The sequence below is a fragment of the Cnephaeus nilssonii genome, assembly GCF_951640355.1.
Source record: "Cnephaeus nilssonii genome assembly, chromosome: 9".
Taxonomy (NCBI): Eukaryota; Metazoa; Chordata; class Mammalia; order Chiroptera; family Vespertilionidae; genus Cnephaeus; species Cnephaeus nilssonii.
Window position 1 is genome coordinate 22307220 of NC_137080.1, and position 12640 is coordinate 22319859.

Consider the following 12640-nt stretch of genomic DNA (forward strand, 5'->3'; position numbering starts at 1 on the left):
CTCTTGCCTCTGTAACCAACCCCACCCAAAACAGTTCTTCCCCAAGCCCTTTGTAGGATCTTTCTTTGCTCAGTTCTCCCTTACTTAAGCAATAAATTCAACTTTGTATTTTGGATATCAATAAATTATTTGAAATTATAAGATGAATCATTAATTTTGTATTCCTCCATGCACACTTGTTTTTCTACATAATGACCCATTATATTAAAGTATTTTATTTATGAAACATTCTTTATTAAGTATAGATTCAAACTCCTATGTAACTCGCTTTTTACAAGTTTATTTTTACAAATTCTGAACTTAATTTGTCCAAAATTCAGCTGGGATTCCCCATTTTTGTTTATGCCATAACCATCTTGTTCTCCAAACTGAAAACCTTGGACTCAGTATTGACCCTTCCTTCGCTCTTCCTTCTCCCAGGCTTATCAATGCTATTTCTGAAATGTTCTTTAAATCTCTGTCCTCACGTCATTCCTTTGGCACTATTCCTGATTAAAATTTTCAACTCCTTTGTGCCAAGATGATTAACAGTATGAAATTGTTACCTGAAGTTCCTCTCACCCTCTAATGCATACCATGTGAGCCAGCCCATTGAAAATCTGTTTACAAGTCCCCAGGATCTCTTGGGAGACCAGTAGAAACTCTTTAGTATGACAATGTGATACCAATGATATTGAATTCACCCTCCTCTTCCCCATTTGGATGCTGGCTTTCACATGGACCTCATTTGGACTTCTTTAAAACCTTGTACTCCCCACTGCTCTTCCTAAAACTTCCTTTTGTTTTCTGAACATGATTATATCCCTATCTCCCACTCTTACTGAGACCATCTCCCTACACTTTGCAATCCATTCTGCTAGTAAAGCATAGAATTCCATGGATTAATGCCGATTGTACAGTGCTTTACTCCCCTACTGGAAGCAAGTTAGGCAAGGGCAAATCTTATTCCTCTTTGGGCTCTATTCGTCAAAATAAAAGGTAATATAGAGTAAGATTCCAGCAAATGTTAGATTAAAAGTATTTCGTTGGTATAGGGACTAGTTTCCACAGCAGACTTTAATGTATTCATGGGACTTGTAGAAGTCCTTTACTGATAACTCTTCATCCTATTAATCCACCTGACCTTGAACTCTCAGCACTGCCTATATTAAGGCCTGTAAGTTTCTATGAGCAAATGTTAGTCTCTGGTTTCATATTCCTTCTGCTGGGCTCTCTCTGAGCTATTCTTATGAGAGAATGCCAAGGCATTCTGGAATGAATGTTTGCATGTGTTTCCGGAGGAATGTTTCTTGGATTTTCCTGTCTTCACTGGCATTTTAAAGGAATGACTTCTTAGATGGCCGCAGAACTGCATGGCTGCATCATGTTTGCCTTGGCAGTTGTTAGCAGTGCTTTGGCAGACAGATTACAAACCTCCTGGTTTGAGAGGTGAAAGTTTAAAGAAACAGTGATTGAACATATTATATGGCAGGTACTAGGTGAGAAGATAAGGATATAAGACAATTAAAGCACACATTCTTGCTTAGCCGGCATGGTGGAGTGGTTGAGTGTCGACCTATAAACCAGGAGGTCATGGTTCAATTCCTGGTCAGGCACATCCCAAGTTGTGGGCTCTATCCCCAGTGTGGGGTGTACAGGAGGCAGCCGGTGGGTGGTTCTCTCTTATCACTGATGTTTCTAGCTCTCTCTTTCTCTCTGAAATCAAGATATAGATATAGATATAGATATAGATATAGATATAGATATAGATATAGATATAGATATAGATATAGGTAGATATAAACTTCTTTAAAAACAAACACACACACTTTCACCCTCAGAAAGTCTGCACTCTGATAATGAATGAGCCAGGTATACAAACAAATAATAAAGGCACTCAAAGAAGAGCTGGTGTGCCGCAGGAAGAAAGTACTCTTGAAGCAGAGAAGGAGTGATCAGGGAGGGCTCCTGGGAGGTGACGTCTGAGCATAAATGAGTAGGCACATGAACATACATCTGCATGCATGCTGCCTAGAAAGCACAGCATAGATGGGTCTCGTCTCGGGGAATCTCACAAGGCTCCAAGGCTCTGCAGCTAAAACATCTTAGTCAGCCAGTTAATAATTTTCATTCCTTTTTAAACTTTCTGTCTTCACAGGCCCTTCAAATGCATAGATTTTTGTGTTTGTTTTGCTTTGCCAATTCCATTCCCATAGTGCACTCTAGGACCATCTTTTTTTTGGTTTTGGTCTCTTCAAATTAGGCGTATGTACTATAAGTCAGTTTACAAAAGCAACCGTCACTAACCATTGTGAGGCCACACTTCTAAGAACCTCCAGGTTCTCAGCCTGGACGAGGGGTGGAGTCCTGACAACAGGCCAGTAAAAACAGTAAGATTGAATAACTCCCAGAGCATCGTGTAAACATGCTGCTCATGTTCTGTCGTGTGGCAACACTTCCAAGTGATGCACGGACAGTGCCTTTGCGTCTGCTTCACTTTTACACGCTCGGCCCCAGTATCAGTACAGGGCACTCAAATCCCTCCTGCTGAGCTCAGGTCATTAAATAATCGCCCTACATTTGACAGCGTCAACCCTGTGACAGGGGAGCTGACCCCAGCTCGGTGCCAGGCACCCAGCAAAACAGGGATTAGTAAACCCCGCCTCCATGTAGCCAAGGGCTCTACAGCTGCTTCTTGCAATTAGACTTGTCATCATTCTCTCAAGAAGCCCCTGTTGATTTTTAAATCCTAATTGGCAGGAGGCACCTGTTTCCCATGGGAAGGATGGGAAGGGGTCATTCACTTGCAGCGGGCACAGGAGAAACGGAGGAGCTGGTTGAATGTAATGCAATTACCTTTGCCTCAAATCCATTTGCTTCCAATTGGAGTTTCTGGGGTTTTTTTCCATTTTAATTTTTTTTTCTTTCCAAATACAGCATGTCCAAAGTCAGCCTCGTCCTTTCTGGATTTTTTTTGAGCAATAACATAACATACCACTGATTCCTCCCTAAGGTGTCCACCTAATCATCCAAGAGCCCCCTCTTGGTATGAGTAATTTTTATTTATTTTTTTTTTTGCCAAAATCAAGGCTGTCATTTGTTTCAGTATTTAGTGTTTATTAACTGTCTGTGAGCTGTTTAAACCCTATAACCTATGTGTGCCTATGAAGAGTATTAAGTATAATTTTAGTTCCTGTCTTCACTGAGGTTGCATTTTACATAGAGGGACACATTGGAAATTGCATGTAATAATACGTGTGAAATTTTTTTTTTTCAACAAACAGACTTGAGGCAGTGTCCATAAGTACCAAAGAGAAGAAATTGTAAAGGCTCTCAGACAGTCTTCCTAGAGGTTTGGGCATTTTGATTTTCTCTAAAACTTAACCACCCTTGAGATTTCTGCTGAGAGCTAATGCTTGAAGTTGTCTAGCAAGTAATGTTTGATAGAATTCACAATGACTGTATCTCTTAATTAATACCTCTGGGCATTTTCAATAAGTATTACTATGATTTATTGGGCTCTTATCATTAGGGCAAATATGTAGGGTAGTAAGACCAAAACAACTGGATATAGATGTGGAGGAAGCTGTAAGTCAGTGAAAAGGGAGAAGCAATGGAATCACAATTCTCAGTTCTACACAAGCATTTCTTGAACACCTAGTACATGCCAAGATCTTTTCTAGCATTTGTACCTCTTTTGGATCACCCCAGGTTTCAACTCAATGTGTAAGCACCGTCCTCTTACCAGAACTTGCCAATAGCCAGGTAAGCCTGCTCATCAACCTTGCCATGTCCTTAGGCTTCAGCAAAGTTAGACAATCAGGGAGACTTATTCTGGAGCCCAGCTGAATACCAGTGGGACAGGCCTTCAAATATAATACAAAAAATTCAAATAATTTGTTCTGCCTCATTATACGTATTCTATGTTTTGTTTTATGTCTAGTTGGCAAGACTACATGTCCTGTTTGTTTACAGTAGCATTGTTACCGTCACTGCTGAAAATGGAGAGTTGAAGACCTGATTATTGGCCTTGAGAGATTTGTATGTTGGTAAACAATATACACATAGTAAAATCAACCACCTGCATTTGTATAATTCTGTATGAGGATTTGATTAAAGGCATTGGAGCCCACTGCACTCCATGATAACTCTTCAGGGAATCCCATTGTTGCTGGTAATCTGAAAGTCTCCTAGATAAACAGTTTGCAAAATGTAGTGTCCAAAAAAATTACCCAAGAATCTCCTAAAAATGCAGATTCCGAGAGTCCCAAATTCTAGTGACTCTGATTCAGTAGATCTGCGGTAGGGGCTGAGAATAAACCTTTCATAAGCATTCCATGGAGAAAGTCTGCACCCTATACTTTAAGAAAGTAGGAGACCCTTCCTTGCTCTCTAAGAGCGATTGCCAATGGGAGGATAAAATTACGAAAGAACCATTCCTGGCTCCTTGATTGTTCACTTCGGACCAAGTGAATCGCAGTCATGAATGTTGAAGTGCTCCTGGTGGTCCCATACACATAACTCCATTTGAAAAGTGGTTGACGGTGTACTTGCCTTAAATATATTTTTATCGGGCACATAAAAAAGTTTCTCTAGGTCTTTGACTAGTGATATTGCCTTTGGCTCCACGTTCCTTTCAAAGATAGGGTTCTATACAGGTTCAGAGCTCTATTATTACCATATAAGGAGGGAGATACTTAAGCTAAAAGCTCCTTTGAGATGTTTGGAACAAAGTGTACAGGCTTTACAGCCTGCCTCTGTGTGTTTATGATGTCAGCAACAGTGAGCAGCACAAAGAACTCAGAGGAGAATCAAATCGGTGATTCATTCAGGAAGAAATAGCTTGCACCTGTGAGAAGGCCGAGGCGCCACTTGGCATTATTGGGGTGCTGCATCAGCTGGAAGGCAGCCTCTGTCCCCGAACGAACTGACAGCTTGTAGATCTTGAGCAGAACTGGGCTTCTCTCACTGTTTTGCTGTTGGAGTGAAAGCAAACTTGTGACTCACATGGGAGCTGAGGGGAGGTATGCGCTTAGTAGCACTCAGTCTTGGCAGGAGGCGGCCGCTGCAGACATGGGATGCAATTGAATAAGCACATGTGTTCTTACAGTACGCCTCATGGCCAGGCCACTTTATCTCCAGTAATCCCAATCCATGTACCAGAATCACATTATTTGGCCGTGGATCAGACCCCCATGCACTCTTGGCTTGGGGAATAATGAAACGTGATCTCGAGACAAGATAGAATCCTAATCTGAAGAGGCACTGATGTATTACTCCTCCCCAGCAGCTCAACACTGTATGTAACCGGCATCAGGAAAAATATATTTAACATGCTGCCAGGGGAGAAGTCTAAACATTGCCATCCACACATGGAATGTACCCCCATCGCTTCTGATGGTTGACAGGAACAAATTGATGTTAAAGATAAAAGAACATCAGAAAACAGAGCTTCAATAATAGGCAGCAGTAACCCTGACTGTCTTTGCTGTCACTGGCAGTAGTCATTCGTCTTTGAGAAGGCACTGCATGCTAATATACATGCCAGCCAAAGGGCTATTTATCAAGAAAAGCCCTTCAGGGTACAATAATAAAAGAAAACAAATCCCCCAGTGCTTCAAGAGTGTGGTGAAGGAGACGAGGACGTGGCCAGCGCGCAATATGGTCTCTCTTGCTGCTCCTCTGAGCAAGCACAGTGCGGTGGCCGAAGTCTGTGATCAGGAAGGTTCTGGAAGACAGGCTTCGAGAAGGCTCCAGGTAGATCTCAACAGAATCTGTAGCCATTGATGATCAGGAAGCAGCTGGGGTTGGAGTCAGTGGTGGGAAAAGGCATCATTGGCTCTGGAAAACATGACTCTCTTACTGTAAAATCATAGAAATGTCATGAAATCTCTTAGAGCGGTGACAGTTCTTTTCCAACTCCATCCTATCTGCTATGATTAAAACTCTGGCTTGTACCACAGTGAGCCCTTTTCAAAGTTTAAACTCTTCTTAAGCTCACAATATGCCCATTGGACAGGTCAAGGTTAAGGCTGCATTGAATAGAAAAGGAAAAATTACAGAGTAGCCTGGGGGTGGGGAGGAGGAATGAAAACTCTCTTGATTTTATGTGAATATATTTAAGAGGTTCCAGTACGGGCATTATTATTATTTCAATGTAATGCAATTTAAAAAATACCTCCAAGTTAAATGTCCCAAAAGTTCATTTTTAAAAATGTATATTTTATTTGTTAGACTTGGTTCTATCTTTTCAGAGAAAAAAAAAAAAGTTTTGTCATCGTCTTTGGAAACAAAAAAAGCAATGAAGTGTAGTTTTTACTAAATGACCTGTGATAAATGATCAGTGTGGCAATTTGATCTGCTCTATGGAAAGACAGAAGTAGCCGAACACTGCCACCTGCTGTCGCTCTTTCTACATCTACTTTTAAAATAGGTTCGGTTTGGCCTTTGTGGCATAGGGGTAAAGGATCTAGAGCAGTGGCTCCCAAATTTCAGCTGGCAGCAGAATCACCTGGAGGGTTGTGGAAATTCAGATCCCAGGGTCCCTTATGGGCTTCTGATTCCCTACGTCTGGGGGTGGGGCTGGATAATTTGCATTTTTAACAAGTTCCCAGGTCCTGCTGCTGCTACTGGTGCAGCCTTGTTCTATGTTAAAATGAAAAGGATGTCTTTGGTTCCTGGCCGAAAGGCTTCTTGACAAAAGAACTCAACTTCTGTGGTTCCAAAAAGATTTACATTTTATTGCTTTTTCTAATCTACTCTATACCTCACATAGGAAGAATGAGGTGGGTATGAAAGCCAAATCTGAAAGCAGTGTGATTCGAGGTAGTCAAAGCAGCATGCAGGTTGCTGTGCTTGAGGCTGAATGATTATAACAGAGGAACATGGGATGAATTGGACTCCAGGAGACTGTTTATATAAAGAAATAGCTTGGCCTGGAATGTGATGGACCTGCCCATATGTAAGAAAACTGCTTTCAAATGGGGTGGATAGTGCTAGTCTTTGAAGGTCTGGGCAGAGTCCCAATTTTTCTGCCTTTCTTTCATATGCCACATGTTAATTTGTCTTCAAGATTCACTTACTCTGAAAAGCAGATGGCCAGAAGTGTGAAATTTTGGTGGTATTAAGTGCTATCATTTTTGTCATCACCAATGTTTTCAGTAAAACCGGAGACTTCATTGATTAAATAACTCACTGTGCTAGGCTGTGCTTTTGAACTTTGGAAACTAATGAGAAGAGAAGGAATGTGCTTCAACCACTTTTTTTTTTTTTTTTACTGTGGTAAAACACACATACACACACAAAAACACCACATAGCATGAAATTTACCAACTTAATCATTTTTTAGTGTATGGTTCAGTCATGTTAAGTATATTCACATTGTTGTGCAACAGATCTCTAGAGCTTGTTCATCTCATAAATCTGAAACTAACCCATTAAACACTAATTCTACTGCCTCCTTCCCTCTAACCCTTAGTAACTGCTTTTCTTTCTGCTTTCTATTTCTATGGTTTTGACTATTTCAGATACTTCATGTGAGTGAAATCACACACTATTTGTCCTTATGTTCCAGGATTTTTTTCATTTAGCATAATGTCTTTGAGGTTCATCCATGTTGTAGCATGTGACAAATTTCCCTTTTGTAAGGCTGCATGATATTCCATTGTATGTAGAAACCACATTTTCTTTATCTATCCATTGGATGATTGATGGATTGCTTGCTATTGTGAATAATGCTGCAATGAGCGTGGATGTGCAAATGCCTCTTCAAGACTCTGCTTTGAATTCTTTCGGAAATATACATAAAAATAGGATTGGCTGACTCATAGGGTGATTCTATTTTTAACTTTTCGAGGAACCTCCATACTCTTTTTCCATAATGGCTGCACCATTTTGCATTCTCACTAACAATACACAAGGATTACTATTTCGCCACATCTCCATCAATACTTTATAAAAAATATATTTTTTAATTGATTTCAGAGAGGAAGGGAGAGAGAGAAACATCACTGATACAAGAATTGTTGATCGGCTGGCTCCTGCACACCTTCTGCATGCCCTCTACTTGGGATCGAACCTGAAACCTAAGCATTTTCCCCAACCAGGAATCAAATCATGGACTCCTGGTTCAACCACTTAGCCACACTGGCCTGGCCCCATCAACACTTATTTATTTGCCAATAACTTTCGTTATTTTATTGTTTGTTTGATAATAGCCATGCTAATGGGCCTACTTAGATAACCCATTGTGGTTTGGGCTTGTATTCCTCAAATGCTAGGTTGGTGATGAGCATCTTTTCATAGGCTTGTTGGCCATTTGCATATTTATATCTCTGGAGAAATGTTGGTATTCAAGTGCTTTCCCGTTTTTAAATTGGGTCACAGTCATGTGCCACACAACAACATTCTGCTAAATGATGGACTGTATACCAACATGGACCCATAAGATTATAATGGAGGTGAGAAATTTCTGTCGCCTAGTGACATCATAGCCTGCACAAAGTCTAGTGCAACACATGGCTGTGTTGCCCCTGTTTCAGCCTGTGGATAGTAATGCTATTGGTTAGAAATGCCTAGAGGCAACTCACCTGGCCCTCAGATATCTCCCCTTTCCAAATCAGTGTTAAGACTGGACCAACCCTTGTGGTTCTCCTTATTTATGATTTCAAGGCTCCCTTGAGCAATAACCATTAAGAAAATTTGGAAAAAAACAAAGTTTATTACTTACAAGCGCTGGATTGTACAATGCATGCCAGGGGCCACACAGTGAGACTGAGTGCAGGGGCGGGAGGGGGGTAGAGAAGGGGCCTGGGCTTTTGCTTTTATTGGGATTGAGCATGGGACCTGTGGTTTCTTTACTGGTCCATGTAAAACATAAGAGTGGGACTTTAAAGTGTAGAAAGGGGGAAAAACAAGTGGCCCAAATGTGCAGTTATTAAAATCAAGCTCTCCAAAGCAAAAGAAACCTCAGTGCGGGTGTTAGTGTAGGTAGCTAGCTAGTTGTCAATAAAGGAAGGGAGCAGATGGAATCAGACATTAAGACTAATAAACCAGGGAGCTGAAACAGACATTGGGCCCGATTTACTAGAAAGTTATAGCATCACAGGCTTCCCAGAGGAATGCCACATCCTCTCCCACAGGGGCTTAAACCCTGAGCAATCCCCAAGCAGAGAGGAAGAATTTCTGCTGGGGACAACCTGCCTAGTAGTGAGATTATCAGGGGGAGGAATAAAACAGTGGGGAAAATTTATTTGCTAGGTGTGCGTGAAGTAGAAATAAAGATGGCAGAGTGGGAGGTAAGCACATGTGCAGTAGAAACCAGATGATAAAGCAGAACGTTGAGTCATGTACAGTAGGAACCAAAATAGTCACATAAAGTGGTGGAGTTTAGCCTGGAAAACCTGGGGGAAAGTCCGGATTGGATAGGGTAGGACCCCGCACAAGCCTGCAGAGGATTGGGAAATAGCTGGTTAGTTTGAAAGAAAGCCTGCTCTCTCCCAAACCTGAAATAATCTAATTAAAGCTTACCAAAGGCCCTTCTGGGTAGCAAGCATTCTCCCATTAGTGTGCATGCATTCTCTCTCTGCAGCAGTTGCACAGCTCCAAGCACTTCTCCAAGTGAAACGTGAGGTTTGGGGTACAGACTTCTTCTCATAGGTTCTTGTCCGACAAAGATGAAGAATGAGTTCGTGGACTAACAGATTTCTTTAATAAAAATGTGGAGGTTTATTGGAAGCATATACAAACTCCATCTGGGCAAGGGTGTCGACCCCCTGGGGAGGGCCCCCTAAGTGGGAAAAGCCTGCTCTCTCTCTCTCTCTCTCTCTCTCTCTCTAATGGGAAAAAATAAAAATAAAAATATCCTGCCTCATGTCCCTTTGTCTTAGGTTTATATATGCTGCACTTCTTTGTTTGAACCTGACCCTTTCTAATTGGACTTTTCATTAATTTAGGACCCCAGTGCTTTCCTCATTGGTTATTTTGTTACATAGTATCAGTTTCAAAGGCCCATGTGGTGCCCCTGTCTTTCTCCCCACCACCCCCAATCTTGTAACATTCCTCTATTCTCTGTGAAAATATGTTTCCTTCTTTCCATTATCCTGTGACTTTTCTTTATCCTCTGTGAATGTACTAGTATGTCTTCCCCCTTATCCTGTGGCCTTTTTCTATCCTTTATACAAGTAAGATAATTATTTTGGAATTTCCAAGCTGCTCAGGTCAGGGCTGCTTTTGATCTACCTTATAATTGCTTTAATTGCTCAAGCCAAAGATACCTCTGTCCTTCACATATGCATTCCTCCCCCATGGACCCTCTTTATTCCCTAAACCTGCCTATTTTGTCCGTAGAATTCCTTTCACAAGTGTGGTCCCAAGCGCGGGCTAAGTGTGGGCCTGGGTGAGGCAGTGCAGTGCCAGCCTGAGTGCAGCCAAGATCAGAGACCATGCTGGACTACCGGAGCCCAGGATGATGGCATTACAGTTCTGGATCCTGACCCTACTTGTGGGCACTTATGCTCACCAGGCCCAGGACTTATTCCACTGTGAGAAGGAATTAAGCCAACTGGTCATGGATGAGACACTGAGCACCTGGGGACAGTCTTTGGTTTCTACTCCAACAAATCTTACCGCTACACCTCATCCTCCTATGTGTGGGTCCCTGAAATGCTTTTGTCTTGACTCGATGAAACAGCCTTATTTTCACCAGCAAGTGGCCGGCTCTTTATCTAGTCTGTGCTTGGCAATGTATTTATTGCCTTCCATGAAGTGGATGCCTCTTTGAAATCAATGCCTAAACAATCAAGCTTAAGTCAGGCACTTGCATTACATAAAGAAAAACCACTGTCAGGATTTATAGTACAATTACTCATATGTTTGTGATGATGCTGGTGTAAATCTGTGCTACCAGTCCTATAAAAGTATAGCACATACAATTATAGCAGTGGGCTATACCATCTAGGTGTATAAGTGCATTCTATGATGTTCACACAAGGAGAAGTCCCCTAACAATGCATTTCTCAGAATGTAACCTTGTCTTGTTGTTAAGTGGCATATGACTGTATTTGATTTTTGTGGTTGAGTTGTAGTTCTTCATACATTCTGGATATGAACCTATATCAGGACATGATTTACAAATATTTTCTCCCATTTCATAGGTTGCCTTTTAACTCTGTTGGTTGTGTTCTTTAATGCAAAAAGCATTAAAGTTTGATATAATCTCATTTGTATTTTTATTGTTTGTGCTCTTGGTGTCATAGCCAAGAAATCATTGCCAGATCCAATGTCATGAAGCTTTTTCCCTATGTTTTCTTCTAAGACTTTTATCATTTAAGTCTTTAATCCATTGCGATTTATTTTTTGTACGAAGTGTAAGATAAGGGTTGGAGAGAACCAAAGTTTTGCCACTCTGAAGCTGCCTTTTTGGGATATTGATCAGAAAGAATGGTTGACTCTCCTGCTTTTCCTCCCCAAGAGATTCAGACAAAAAATAAAATAAAATAAAATAAAATAAAATAAAATAAAATAAAATAAAATAAAATAAAATAAAATAAAATAATAAAATCCTACTCAGGAAGGAAATCTTACAATGTTCATCTTAGCCTGAATAGCCTAATTTGAATTAAATATGGTAAATAAGAGGGCTTCAGGCTGGGGCCTGTTAGTTAGATACCCCTTATATCCTATTGTTTCTGAGTTGCTTAGCAAGAATTTTCTTGTCATATATGTTCTGCTCTTCCTCATTTACCTGTAAATTGCCCATTCTCACTTCTGAAATCTAATACTCTGTCACCCCACCCTTTCTCCATTGTCCAAAAACATCTTATATACCCAATGTTGCCTCACTATCTTTGGAATTTTCATGCCTTTGTGAATTCCCTATGCACATGTATTAAAATTTTATTTTCTCCTGTCAACCTGCCTCTGTTCATTTGATTACTAACCCAATTAGAACTTAGAAGGTGAGAGGAAAAATCTTGACTTTTTTTAGCCTACACAGGGTCCAATTTCTTCCTTTCATATGTGGATGTCCAGTTTTCCCAATACCATTTTTTGAAGATACTGTCCTTTTCCTATTGAATGGACTTGGCTCCCTTGTAAAAAATCACTTGTGATGTCATATGAATTTTATTTCTGCGGGAAAAAAAACATACCATTGGGATTTTGATAGAGACTACATTAAATCTATGTATTACTTTGGGTAGTATTGTCATCTTAACAATAATAAGTCTTCCAATCCATTAATATGAGATATGTTTCTACTCTCTGATGTCTTTTAAATTTTCTTTCAGCAATGTTTTATAATCCTCAATGTACAATCTTTCACCTCCTTTGTTAGGTTAGTATCCTACAACTTATCTGAATTTGCTTATTAGTTTTTAACCAGATTTTTATGTCGTGCAATCTTTAAGGTTTTCTACAAATAAGATCATGTCATCTGCATAAAGAGATAATTTTACTTGTCCCTTTCCAATTTGGATACCTTTTATTTCTTTTTCTTGCCTACTTGCCCTGGCTGGGATTTACATTACTATTTTGAATGGAGACTAGGCATCCTCTTCTTGTTCTTGAACTTAGATAAAAAGCTTCTAGTTTTTCACCATTGAATTTGATGTTAGCTCTGGTCTTTTTATATACAGTCTTTATTATGTTGAAGTTCATGCCT